At 38.5% G+C, this 14,385-nt stretch overlaps 1 protein-coding gene across 5 annotated transcripts in view; it reads right to left on the bottom strand.

Annotated features, from left to right (window-relative positions):
* The window catches only part of LOC129718254 (uncharacterized), a 405,435-nt gene extending 391,705 nt beyond the window's left edge, over positions 1-13,730 (bottom strand). For 2 of the 5 annotated variants that reach the window (XM_055668843.1, XM_055668845.1), the window contains exon 1: positions 12,311-13,730. The gene's annotated coding sequence lies outside the window, so the exon portion shown is untranslated. The remainder of the gene's footprint in view (positions 1-12,310) is intronic. The other 3 variants (XM_055668840.1, XM_055668839.1, XM_055668842.1) reach the window with 3 other exon arrangements.
* Positions 13,731-14,385: the final 655 nt, after the last annotated feature.

Below are 14,385 nucleotides of genomic sequence, written 5' to 3'. Positions count from 1 at the left end.
ACTTCTCAACACTGTAAGAAATTTGTAATTTTAATTGTTAGGATTTGTTTGCTTTCGCAATTAGGACTTATCATTCGTAGGGATTTAAACCTTCTTGTCAGAAAAGGGGAAGTAAACTTACAACTAACTTAATTGCTAACTTATTGGCTATAAAGAGAGCTTATCGTAGCAATTGAGGATTGCAACGATTTTTGTCGAAAATTGTTAATAATTTTATTTGACATAGCTTCTAATGGTTCAACACCAGTAAGTCTATGTAATTCGAGTGTACCAAACCAAGGAGGACGCTTCAAAATCATTTTCAGAATTTTATTCTGAATCCTTTGGAGCGTTTTCTTCCTTGTTGAACAGCAACTTGACCAGATCGGTACAGCATAAAGCATTGCTGGTCTAAAAATTTGTTTGTAAATCAAAAGTTTGTTCTTTAAACAATGTTTAGAATTCCTGTTAATGAGAGGATATAAACATCTCGTATATTTGATGCACTTGGCTTGTATACTCTCAATGTGCTCTTTGAAAATAAGTTTTTCATCATAAATTAGTCCCAAGTACTTAACCTTGTCGGACCAACTTAAAATAACCCCATTCATCTTGACAATGTGATTATTGTTTGGCTTGAGGAAAGAAGCCCTAGGCTTATGCGGAAAAATTATCATTTGAGTTTTAGAAGCATTGGGAGAGATTTTCCACTTTTGCAAGTAGGAAGAAAAAATATCTAAACTCTTCTGCAATCGACTGCATATGACACGAAGACTTTTTCCTTTTACGGAAATGCTTGTGTCATCGCAGAACAATGACTTTGTGCATCCTGGAGGCAAATCAGGAAGATCTGAAGTGAATATGTTGTACAGGACTGGACCCAAGACTGAACCTTGAGGTACACCTGCTCTGACAGGAATTCTATCAGATTTTGAATTCTGATAGACAACCTGCAGAGTTCGATCAGTAAGATAATTTTTTAAAATTTTGATTAGGAAAATTGGAAAATTAAAAGTTTGCAATTTCGCAATCAAACCTTTATGCCAAACACTGTCGAATGCTTTTTCTATGTCTAAAAGAGCAGCTCCAGTGGAATAACCTTCAGATTTGTTAGCTCGTATCATATTAGTAACTCTGAGCAATTGATGAGTTGTGGAATGCCCATGGCGAAATCCAAACTGTTCATTTGCAAAAATTGAATTTTCGTTGATGTGTGACATCATTCTGTTAAGAATAACTCTCTCAAACAGTTTACTCATTGAAGAAAGCAAACTGATTGGTCGATAACTTGAAACTTCAGCTGGGTTCTTATCCGGTTTTAAAATGGGAGTAATTTTTGCATTTTTCCATAATTTGGGAAAATATGCAATTTTGAAGCAGCAATTGAAAATTTTCACTAAAAATTCCATTGTGCTCTCAGGGAGATGTCTGATTAGTATATTAAAGATTCCATCGTCACCAGGTGCTTTCATATTTTTGAAATTTTTAATAATTGATTTAATCTCATTCAAGTTAGTTTCAATTATTTCTGCAGGTAAAAAATTCTGGGAAGAAATTAAATCAAATTGACGTGTGACTTCATTTTCAATTGGACTCACAAAATTCAAATTTGAGTTATGAACACTCTCAAACTGCTGAGCAAGTCTTTGAGCCTTTTGTTCATTGGATACAAGAAAACGTTCACCATCTTTTAGAACTGGAATAGGCTTTGAAGGTTTCTTAAGAATCTTCGACAGCTTGGTTTCAATTTTTCAACTTTAGTCTTAAAATTTTGATTTCTCAGAAGAGTAAATCTATGTTTAATCTTTTTCTGTAAATCTTTATAAATAGTTTTAAAAACAGGGTCACGAGAACGTTGATATTGACGTCTGCGGACATTTTTCAAACGAATTAGAAGTTGAAGATTTTCGTCAATTACTGATGAATCAAATTTCACTTGAGCCTTTGGAACAGAATAATTCCTGGCATCAACAATTGCACATTTTAATGCTTCCAAAGCTGAATCAATATTCACTTCGTTTTGCAAATCAAGCTCATTATTGAAATTTCTCTCAATATGAGTTTTGTATCTTTCCCAATTAGCCTTGTTATAATTAAAAACAGAGCTCATAGGGTTTAAAACTGATTCATGTGATAAAGAAAAAGTTATTGGAAGATGGTCAGAATCAAAGTCAGCATGTGTGATCAAATCACTACATACATGACTTTGATCTGTTAGCACCAAATCAATTGTTGAAGGGTTTCTTACAGAAGAAAAGCATGTAGGACTATTCGGAGACAAAATAGAATAGTATCCTGAAGAACAATCATTGAATAAAATTTTGCCATTGGAATTACTTTGAGAATTATTCCATGAACAATGTTTAGCGTTAAAATCGCCGATTATGAAAAATTTCGAACGATTTCTGGTGAGTTTCTGTAAATCACCTTTAAAATAATTTTTGAGCTCGCGTGTGCATTGAAATGGTAAATATGCTGCGGCAATAAATAAAATCCCAAGTTCAGTTCGATTCGGCGATGAATAACAATTGCAACTCCACCGCCGGAACCCTGAATCCTATCATATCTATGAACCACGTAATTGGGATCATATTTTAATTTTATGTTAGGTTTCAAAAATGTTTCAGTAATAATTGCAATATGCACATTATTTACAGTTAAAAAATTAAAAAGCTCATTCTCATTGGCCTTCAATGAGCAAGCATTCCAATTTAATTGTTTTATTTAAAATCATTGCTAAATTTTAAATTAGAAACAATTTTAATAGTAAAATTTGTGCCTATTTGAATGGCTTCAAACATTGATTTTGCCTGCAACATGGCGTTCATAAGATCGAACATTGCCTGTTGCAAAAAAGGAGGTTTACCTGCCGTAATAGGCCCCAGGCAGTTGACATTAGAAAACATATTTTCGGCAGCAATATTAGCTGGAGTAATAGGTGTACAATTATTTTCTAGCGTGTTTTGCTTACCCATATTAACGGTCATTTTCGAACTACCAACACTAGGCGGTATAATGTTCGAACCACCTGTAACCTGTGCATAAGTTAAACGGGTATGCAAAGGAGTAGGTAAACTATGCGTCACTGGTACGCTTGGAGAATTTTGTTTTGAAGTTGGTTTTAATTGAGAAATTGAATTTTGTTTACCTTGCCTTGCCTTAACAATTGCTAAACGGACTGGGCATTGATAAAAATTTGACATATGGTTGCCGTTACAATTCGCACAGCGAAAATTTTTACTCTCTTTCACAGGACATGTGTCCTTTTTGTGAGAGGAGTCTCCACAATTAAGACATTTTTGGTCCATGTTACAGAATTTGGAACCATGGCCATAACGTTGGCAAGTACGGCATTGGGTGATATGCTTTTCACCTCCGCCATACTTCCTATAAATTTCCCACTTTACACGCACATTATACAAAGCATGTGCTTTTTCAAAAAATTTTAAGTTGTTAACCTCATTGCGGTTAAAATGAATTAAATAATTAACGAGGGAAATTCCAGTTCTCTGACTGTTTTCGCCTCGTGATTTTTGTTTCATTAGAATTACTTGGGTAGGGGCTATGCCAAGTAATTCTGTTAAAGTAAGTTTGATCTCATCAACGGTTTGATCGTTGGTGAGACCTTTCAAGACAACCTTGAACGGCTTGGCGTTCTTGGTGTCATATGTAAAAAATTTGTACATCTCGTCAGTTAAATACTGAACAAGACGATCACGACCCTTTACTGAGTCGGCTAATAAGCGGCATTCACCTCTACGGCCAATTTGATAGGTAACTTTAACGTCAGAAACAAACGTTGAAAGTTCCTTTTTGAATATATTAAATTCAGAAGAAATAGTTACCACAATAGGTGGAACTTTCTCCTTTTTTAAAGATTTTATATTTTGTATAGTTTCAGTATTAATAACTTCCATTTCACCAGCTTCTTGCTCAGGCAAAATATCAAAAGGATTGTCACTACAGACACTCGAAGTGTCAGAAAGAGATGCCTCTCTTTTCCTCCCCGCGATGCGAGGCTTCTTTTTCCGTCCAGCCATTTCAGGTGATACGAAAAAAGTAAAAACAAATGTTAAATTCAAAAGTAGGTAGTCTTGAGAAAGACTGATGGGAAATAACTTTCAGGTAGTCTTTAAAAGACACACTGACAAAACACAAACTTTGAACCTATAGGCAGTCGAAGACCAGTCCACAAGAAACCGAAAAAACGTCTGATCTGTAGGACAGTTCAAGGCGCACTGAGACGAATTAGTTGTGATTACACGAGAGGAACTGCGAAGCTTAGCATTTCAACTAGCGGAAAAATAAAATAAAATAATTCATCCCTTTTGTCGGAAGAAAAAACTCGCATGGCGTGATTGGCTGGTGGGGTTTCTGAAGAGAAATCCGGAAAATTCCCGAGATAGATAGATCCCCAGAGCCAACATCTCTTGCTCGCTTGAAGGGATTCAATCGATCCAGTGTTGATCGCTTTTTTCATCTCCGCCAGAAGATTTATGGAAGTGTTCAGTTCACCCGAATCAAAGATGGAACCCGGATGAGACTGGTTTCAGTACCGTGAGTATCTAGTTAATTATTTAGAATTTGTGTGGCAGGTAGTGTTAAAACTTATTTCATTTTCATTAGTTCCAACGAAAAGTGCACGGCAAGTAGCAGGAGCAGTTTCTGCAGAGCGAGGAATAAATACTACAGCCATGATGGCCATGTCCGCTACCGGAGCAGGGTTGATATTTGTTGACACTCTTGAGTGAAAGTGAAAAAATGCATCCATAAACGTTATTTTTTTACAATCCTTTCATAGTTCTCCCTTCCCGCTTTTTGCATGGAAGTGAACTGTCAAAACACCTCATTGAAATATAATGATGCGATGAAAGCAAGACAACAAAATCAGTTTATCAGTTAACGAAGATTGTCAAGGCATCGGTCAGTGTCAGTGAAAAGGTGTTTCGGTGAGGTTCATTTTGGTAGAGTGGACTGTTTGTTTTTCTTTATCGCTTTGGAGTGAAGATCATTTGGTTGGATTTGTCGTCAAATTTTATTCCGTAACCGTGAACGATGCGCGCGATCTATTTCATCTGAGTATAACAGCACGTTACTAGGACGAAAATCTAGTGTATCTGAAAGAGTGCTGCGATCATTGGAAGTGAAAATTGAAAATGATTGGCTGTAATTTTCGAAAAATTTTGCTGGGGAAAATGACTTTTATCAGCACTGCCGGAGAGTATGAGTGCGCCACCAGGCTTTGTTTTGCTCATCTTCATCTTAAAGAGAAAGAGTTTTCTTCCCTCTTAACAACTGCGAGCTTACATTCAATGTGCATCACACCATCTGCTGTAGAGAGAGCGCAGAGTATTAGTTTCTCTGACGAAAAAACGCTCCTAATTTGACAGAGCATCCGCGCACGCAAGAGAAATGAAATAAATTGCTCGGCACTCAACTGAGCATTGCGTTACCGTTCTCATCGCTCTGGGGTGCGGCAAAAACAGTATAAAATCGAACTTTCTGCAGAATACGCACCCATGGTGAGTTGTGAATCTTCCTATAATATTAAATTCGAAAACGGTTGGGATGTGGCTTCAATGTGAACTTAAATGTTTTAATATTTGGCCAGCTTCTCTTTTAGTAAAAGAGAAGCTAAAGACAACTACTCCCTCTTAAACTGAGAGAGCAAATGTTTATCCCTAACACGTGATGATAAAGAGTGAAAAGTAACTCTGCGACTGAAATAAGCCTAAATGTGGATAATTACTCACTCTGTGTGAGAGAAAGTCTAGTTCTCCAAGGGTTTGGCAGGTAGAAAAGGAAATTTGGGCAAAAATCAAGAGAACGGAAGAAGCCTGTGCGCCACCAGCCCATCTTCAATTACTTGCGACATGTGTTTTTAAAGTTAAACCAATTAAGGGGCCATCCACATACCACGTGGACAGATTTTTAACGAATATTAACCCCCCCCCTCCCGCGTGGACAAATGCCCATATAAATTTTTTTTTGTAAGGACCGTGTACGGGTTTTGATTCAGACAAAAACTGTGTACGGATTTCGATTCAAAACATTTTATATTTAAACATGATTTTTTCGAGTTTCGGAGTGATGTTATTCAGTGATGTTAATCATTTTGCTTGAAAATAGTGATAAAATATAAGTAGACCTATAAGTAATCATGTCAGTTTATAGCAATATGTGATTTCTTGATTTTATATTGACCGTCGAAGATTATCATGTGCTTAGGTGTACGGATTTCGATCCAGCACGGTAGTCATTAGTTACGCAGAGTAACTTATATATGATTCAAACTGGAGCTGCTCTTCTAGACATAGAAGATCTGTAACACGTTCGAGCAGATTAGGATCAGAGTGGAGCTACCGCACCAATCACTGAGTGTTGGCGTCATTAATCTGCCTCCCAACCGCAGAGGTGACCAAATTTGCATCAGTGACCACATACTTTCAGTAGAAGCAACTACCTCTAACCTTAGTCTATGTGATCTGGTTTAGTTTGGAGCTTTCCGTTGAATGCGCCACCAACAGTTGACAGCTTGAAGTCTCGTATATCTGTTGCTTGTGCATCGCTCCTGGATGGTTTTAGTGAGCAGGGCTTCGTGCAGATCAATCATGTTACAAACAGAAATTCTCGCCTACTTGACTCAGTCTTGGTCAATGAATGTACGTTCCCGGTTTGCTGCGTTCGGGAAGCTGCTGAGCAATCACTCCACACATATTTTGAAACAACTGATATCAGACTCGGTACCTGTCCCCCAACTTCCTCGAAAGCCACCTTGGTGCTATGCACATTTGCGACGTTTGAAATGTCTCAGATCTTCTGCTTTACGTGCTTACAGTAGACTACGCTGCCCACTCTCTAAACGGAAGTTCAGCTTGGCCAGTAGTAAATACCGCTTCTACAATCGTTTCTTGTACCGACGATATACATTGCACAAGCAAGCAAGCCTTCGTAAAAACCTGAAACTGTTCTGGTCGTTTGTGACTTCTAAGAAAAAAAAAGGAAGGTTTACCAGTATGCATGTTCTTAAAAGACGAAGAGACCAACACATCGCGCGAAAAATGCGAACTTTTTGCTGCGCATTTAAAAAAATACGTTTAATTCGGTCATTGCTTCAGACGCACAGATAAACGCTGCTAACGAAAACACTCCACGTGATCTCCTTCAGTTGAATATCTTCCACGTGACCGATCATCTAGTTGAAAAAGCTATAAAAAACTGAAATATTCGTGTTCTGCTGGACCTGACGGGATTCCCTCTTGCGTTCTCAAAAAATGCATGGCTGCGCTTATTCGACCTCTAGTTACTATACTGCATCTTTCCCTTCAGCAGAAAACATTTCCAACTATGTGAAAGAAATCGATAATGTTTCCAGTACACGAATAAGGAGACAAACGAAACATCGAAAACTATCGCGGAATCACGTCACTTTTTGCTTATTCGAAGGTGTTTGAAATCATCGTCCATGAAGCGTCTTGTAGCTCCCAAGACATTTCCGTGGATCAGCATAGCTTCTATCCCAAAAGATCTGTAGCAACGAATTTGACTCAATTTGTCTCTTTTTGTTTGAGCCGTCTGGGTGACGGGGAACAAGTAGACACTGTTTACACAGACCAGAAGGCTGCTTTCGATCGACCACGGAATACTACTGAGTAGGATCGAGAAACTTGGGGTTCCTGCTGATCTCATCAAATGGATGAAATCATACCTGACGGACCGAGATCTCTGCGTGAAAATTGGTTCGGAAGAGTCAGAATGTTTCACGAATCTTTCCGGCGTCCCACAAGGAAGCAATTTAGGTCCTCGCTTTTCACTATTTTCATCAACGAAGTCTCCTCTTTACTGCCACCTGGGTGTCGCCTATTTTACGCAGATGATGTAAAAACATTCGCGATAATCAAAGCCTTATCCGACTGCCTGGAACTACAACGTTGGATCAACTAATTCGAGGCATGGTGTACGAAGAATCTGTTAACACTAAGCGTTCAGAAGTGCAACGTAATAACATTCCACCGCAAGTTGAATCCAGTCTTATTTGATTACAACGTACTTAATCATACATTGCAACGGGTAGCTCACTATCGTGATCTCGGTGTAAAACATGATTGTGCGCTCACATTTCGTCCACACTTCGATGAAATGATCTCGAAGGCTAATCGTCAGCTGGGATTTATTTTCATGATAGCTAATGAGTTTCTGGATCCTTACTGCTTTCGATCGCTCTACTGTTCGCTAGTCTGGTGCCCATCACAAGCTAACTGGATCGCTAGAATCGAGTCTGTCCAGAAAAAATTTCCTCGATACGCACTTCGCATGCTACCCTGGAATAACCCGTTAGACTTACCCTCGTATGAAGCTCGATGTAAGCTACCGGGACTAGAGACGCTCGAGCAGCAACGAGCTACTGCTCAAGGCGTTTTTGTTGTTAAAATCCTTTCCGGACAAATTGACTGCCCTGCAATACTACAACAGATGAACCTTTACGCACCTGAGAGAGACTTCCTGTACCTCGAGCCAAGTAGAGTGAACTATGGGCTGTTTAATCCAATTCGATTTATGGCCGCACAATTCGATGCTGTTTGCGATTTCGGTTGGTACCTTCAAACGACGACTCTCTTGTAGACGACAACAATTTTAAGATGTTTAGTGTAATTGTGTTTGTAACTTAGATTTACTTTATCATTAAGACCATACCTGTGTCAAATGACTTTACAAATAAATAAATATCCAGCTTTTCGTAATTTTTTACCTGCGGACAAAAAAATTACACACGGATAAAAACGGTGGCCAGGCTTGAAAAGACTACAGAGTCCGCTTTCACAAGCGAGTGGTCATGGGTTCGAGCTTTTGGAAATTTCAAGCACCCATAGTGCTTGTATTCCACCAGGCTCAACCTTCTTTATCGACTTTATCATCACCTTAGGCAAGTTATTGGAAAGTACATATAACCAGCTATGGGTGAATGAAATTTTCTAAGGTTTATAGAAGAGTTTTTAGTCTGGGTAGTCCTAAGGTTCAACATTTCAAAATACGAAGTTTCTTGTATTAAAAAAATTCAGTATCAGTAATTGTAATGTCCACGTGGACACGATATTTTTCCTTAAATACTACAAGGTATACAGCCCTACGGGTTGTATGAAATGGTGACGTAGGACTAAATATATATGTTGCGATAAACTGTTTATAGGCAACACTACCGTTTATATTTGATGGTCGTTATTGTAAAAATAACAATGCATGAATACATGAAAATTTCACACTAGTAGTAGGTAGTTGCGAAATTCTCATAACTCTTATCTTCAAGCATTTATAGTTCTGGAAAGAACCGATTCCATATTCTTCAGCTCGAAATGTGTGCTACAGAACGCTGATGATCGCACCATCGGTAGCATTGAATATTTTGCTTGACCGCACGTAATAAATTTGCTCTCCGCTGTGCCCTCCAGTAGCTTTGCGAGCAAAATATCCTGTAGCGTACGATGGTAACTGTTGCTGCCGTATGCAAAATAAAAGTAACATGTTCCGCAGTGCCTGGAAGTTGACTAGTATGCAGCTCTCGTTTATCAATTTCGCGTACCTCTATCAACTATACTCCACTTGCTATTGTGTGACGAACTAGACTGAATTTTCTACACGCAGTCTTTTGTATCGAGCTTAGCGTAGATTTTTGCCATGAGGGCGTGGCAACGCAGTTTCGAGAAAGAGAAACGGAACAAAACACTTTGTTGAGTCAAAATATGTAGGCAGTGGAATTTATTCCGTCCATGGTATTGTTATCCGTGCTCGGGAAGCAAGGAAAATGTATGGGAAAGCTTGACCTTGGAACTTTTCTCCTTTTTTCACCATTAAGCAGTAAAGCAACAATGTTAAACATTGTATCAAACAATTGTCACACATTTTAGTTATCCACCGACATATAAATGACTAAGATGCATTAAGCCGTTCACTTGCTATAATCGTTTGAAATCTGACGCAACATTATCCAGTTTCACTTTCAATTTCACAAAATGTAATCTAGTATAGAAAACAAAGACGTAGTCCTACGTCAAGAAAAAAGAATATCTGTCTAATAAATTCATTATTATAATAAAATTCAACAGATATTCTGATTTAGCGTCAATGTCAGCTATATTTTATATAAATTTGAAATAATTTTCTTCATCACCTCTTCGTTTTCTTAGAATGGAGGTTGAGAATCTCCTGAAAATTTCAGGTCGAATAGATTATATTTCTTTTTTTGTTCCGTTAACTTTTTTTAGGATGATTTAAAACCATTTATCATGAATTTTGTTGAAACTATTTGAGCTACTCTTAACTAAACTGTGAGCTAAATGTAGCATCAGTCTCATACGTGTATGGAACCGCTTTTAGATGAATTGGCAATAACTTTGAACCATTTTTCTTCTGGGCTCCTTTTTTGGTCTGAACTACCCTTTTATTAGTTTGAACCAAATTTAAGATAATTCTCCTTGCTTCTTCTGGCTTTAGGGAGCGTTCTCAGACATTTTCATTTAGTTCGAAATACCTAGTTTGCTTCAACCATTTTTTCGAAAATTTTTTCCTTAAGTTTTAGAAATTTTTTATTTGTTTTTTTTTGTCCAAGTTTTGATCAAATTTTATTTCCATTATTGACTTTTTCTAGCCTTCAGGGACGTGTTCAGAGATGTTTGAAGCTACATCTGCGAGTTTTCATGCATTCTAAATTTAATTTGATATATTTTTTTTTTTGCTCTCGTAAGCTTTTGAAGCGCTTCCAGTTACTTCAGGGTGCATTATTGATTGTATTGCTCCTTAGTTTTCTAGCTTTTATGGGGGGCTGCAGTTTTAACTGTTTTGTGTTGAAATTTGTCGGGCCTAGCTGAAACGCACATTTCGATCTCTGATTGGTCGCTTTCCCTAGCATGGCCAAAAGAATTATATACCTAGTTAACCGGGAGTGCACTCTTTGTTCAACATAAGAACCAGTCCTTTCTCAAACCAATCATTTTACTAGTAGATGGCGACTAGGACGGTTCTAATTAAGAGAGGCAATATTGGCAGCGATCAATCAAGTTGCAACGTGATTTAATCCCAATTCAGATTCATTATAAAACTAAGCAAATTCAAGCTCCATTAAAACCCAAGGGCCCAAGGTATTCCAGTATCCAAAACTTTATTCAAAGCCGTTAAAACTTCAGCAAAAATCAATTCAACAGTCCAATTCATGTTCATACCAAATTCTACCCATTTCAACTTTAATCCAATACAACCCAGTTTCGATTCGAATCAAATTAAATCTAAATCCATATTCTATAAAATATCTAAATCGAATCTAATTATTCATTTGGAATAAAAATCGAGTCTCTTTTAAGCGCAATGCAACCTAAAGTTGATGTTAACTCCGATGCAATTCAACATCCTAACCAAATAAAACCAGCGAAATCCGGTCAGCGTTTCAGCACTGTAAAGTTTCCAGAGTTTAAGATTTCATGTATCAGGATTCCAGGTTTTTAGAAGATGGGATTTTTTTTTGATTCAGAATTTGAGGGTTCAGAATTTCATGATTGCAAGATTTGGAGAGTTCGGGATCTCAGAATTTTGAAATATTGAAGTTTAGGATTAGGACTCAAGATTTAAGGAACGAAGAATTTCAGAAATGTAAGAACATGAGGTTTCAATGTTTCACGAATTTGAGACTTCATGGCTCTTGGATTTTTTAGTTTTAGGAATTTGTGGTTTCAAGATTGTGCGGTTACATAATTTCAGGGATTTGGGATTTCAAAATATTTGTGGTTTCAAGACTTTAGGAGTTCAGGTGATCAGGAGCCCAGAATTTGAGAATCTTTTATTTTTAATTTCTAAGACATTGGGATTTAGATAATTTGAGATCTTAGTATCTGATTATTTATTATCCAATTTCAGTTCGAATCCCATCCAAGACTTTTAGAATTCTATCCTCAATCCAATGAGTATCTCTTTACCATACCGAAGCTAAATTTAAAAAGGGTTTGTAGTAAAATTCTAATGCAATTGTAATTGTTCTCGTTTTCACAGTTGCATAAACTAACTCCAGAAATGGGAACGGAAAAAAAAAAACAAATACATAAAGTTATAACTTTCAAAAGCACATTTTTCTTAAAGACATCAGATTTTTTTTTTTAATTAGTCTAGTGGGGTCAAGGAAGCAAGCATTAGTTGACCTGTTGGGACAAGGCTCAATTTTTCATTGAATATTCATATATTTCCAATATCATTACAGACAATGTTAAATCTTATCAAGTACACGATTTAATGGGCGCTTTTAACCAGTCACAGTGAGACTGACTCCAGGTGTCAGGGAATCCATTCATACCTTGATAATCCGCTTGGAAACCGCCTACCAGCCGAATTTCTCTGTTCGATCCACCAGCTGGACAAGCAGGAGGGAATCGATTTGATGCGCCTTCTGCTCCACACTGGGGCTGCTGCTGCTAGTGCTACTTTCGGTTGCGTATTAATCCGATCCACGTTCAAGTTGAGAACAATAAAATTGTTATTTCCTGTGGGGAGAATAACTCTTCTGTGCCACCTCTTCTCACCGTCCGTCAGTCGGCCGGTCGGTCGGTAATAGTATTTAATTTCCGTCCGTTTTCCACCGTCTTGCGTTAGCCAACTTCTTGCATCGGTATGTACCGGGCTGGAACTTGGCCGGCCAACAAACACAACAGCACTCGGAAACGTGTTTGTGTGTGTGTGTATAAAACGTAATCGTCGGAAGCCGTTTTCTTCTTTGTTTTTGTTGCTATTTTGCCTCCGTCTGCCTATTCTTCACACTCTGCACGATCAGCAGCAGCCGCTGGTTCCTCATTGGAGGCATCCAACGTTTTTTTTCCTATTATTTTCAACTCCTTCAGCCACTGAACTCTACGAACAACAGCTGAAGAATGTATATAAATTTTTCGCCCGGAAACACGCAGAAATTTCAGCGAAAACAGCACAAAAATAGTCGAACAAATCAAAACCACACGTTATTCCAGCTTCTTACCGGCAAAACAAAATTCAGCACTTTGATTGCACCATTCCTGAAGCGAGCAAAATTGGATTCACAATTTTCCAGCTTCTCGCTGGACCCGTGAAATCTTTTCCTCTTTTGCTCGGGTCTTCGCCTTTCTCGGCAGAAGACTTTTGTCTCGTTGAACTTTCGTCAGGTTCCTCCTGCTGGTTGTCGGTCTTCTTGTTGATCGCGCACTCAACCAAGCAGCCTTTGCTTCCAAGATAGCCACCAAAAAAACAATTTCTCTTCCACACACCGTAAAAAAACAACAACTGCTAGAAACACCGAATTTTTTTCACGACGCCGCCTCAGACCGACCACTTGCTTGTTGCCCCTTTGATTCAAGTTCCCGAAAAACCCGTGGAACTGTATTTTTGCTTTAACCTGCGAGAATTTCGTTTCGTTCGCCCGCACTACTCGCAATCACTCACACAAACACTGCCCCCGCCGAGGAGGAAAATTGTTTCCCCAAAAACGACGATAGCTAGGAAAAATGGTTATCACAAAACATTATTTAGAAAACCGTGCATCCGTCCGTTTTTTTTTTGTCTGCTGCTGTTCACACCGTTTCCTATTCAGAGGTTCGCTTTGCTTCGTTGAACAGAAAAAAAAAACGCACTCGCGAGTAAAAAATGCACACACAAAAGAAGCGCACCAGAGGAAAGCCGAACGCGAGTGTGCCTCTCACCACACGCGCAACACTTCTACCAACGTCGATCGACTGTCTGCAACTGGCTGAAAGGGCTGAAACGACTGCTTGAAGTGCAGCGTAGAGCAGCAGCAGATGGAGAAACTGAACGAAACACCAACACAGCAGTAAGGTAGCAAACGAATGCAACGATGGATGCTTTTTGCTTGTCGCTTGCTGGCCGTCAGTTTGGTTTGCGCGTTTGTGTTGGTTGTATGTTGCGATTCGAGCAGTCTGTGAAAGCTATGAACGTACTCTAAACCAGCTGGCATCACTGTGATGATTTAATGTGGTCGTACTTTTTATGCCTTGTTCAGACTACGCCGGATATCACCTGATATCGCCAGATGATATCCGATATCACCTCGAGCGTTCACATTGGAGTGAGCTGATATGATTTGACATTTGCTTTGGAAATTGAAAAGAGAAGAAAAGAAAAACAGGTCAAAGCTAAAACAAGACAACAAGAGCAATGGGATTAGGATAGAGACACAGAACGGAAGGTCATCTGTGATAGGAAACCTGTAAGTGCTCAGTGAATTTTGCAGCGCTCCCTAGGGGTGGAAAGAACGCTTTTTACACGGAAAATAAACAGAATTTATACTACTTTTATCGAAATCAATCAAACACACTGGTATAAATCTGTCGGCGAAAACACTACAGGTTAACCCTGCTAAGCATCTGTGAGAAGGAAAACACATTATTT

Source organism: Wyeomyia smithii, chromosome 1 (genome assembly GCF_029784165.1).
Source record: "Wyeomyia smithii strain HCP4-BCI-WySm-NY-G18 chromosome 1, ASM2978416v1, whole genome shotgun sequence".
Classification (NCBI taxonomy): domain Eukaryota; kingdom Metazoa; phylum Arthropoda; class Insecta; order Diptera; family Culicidae; genus Wyeomyia; species Wyeomyia smithii.
The sequence above is the reverse complement of the archived record's forward strand: the minus strand, read 5'-3'. Positions and strand labels throughout refer to the sequence as shown.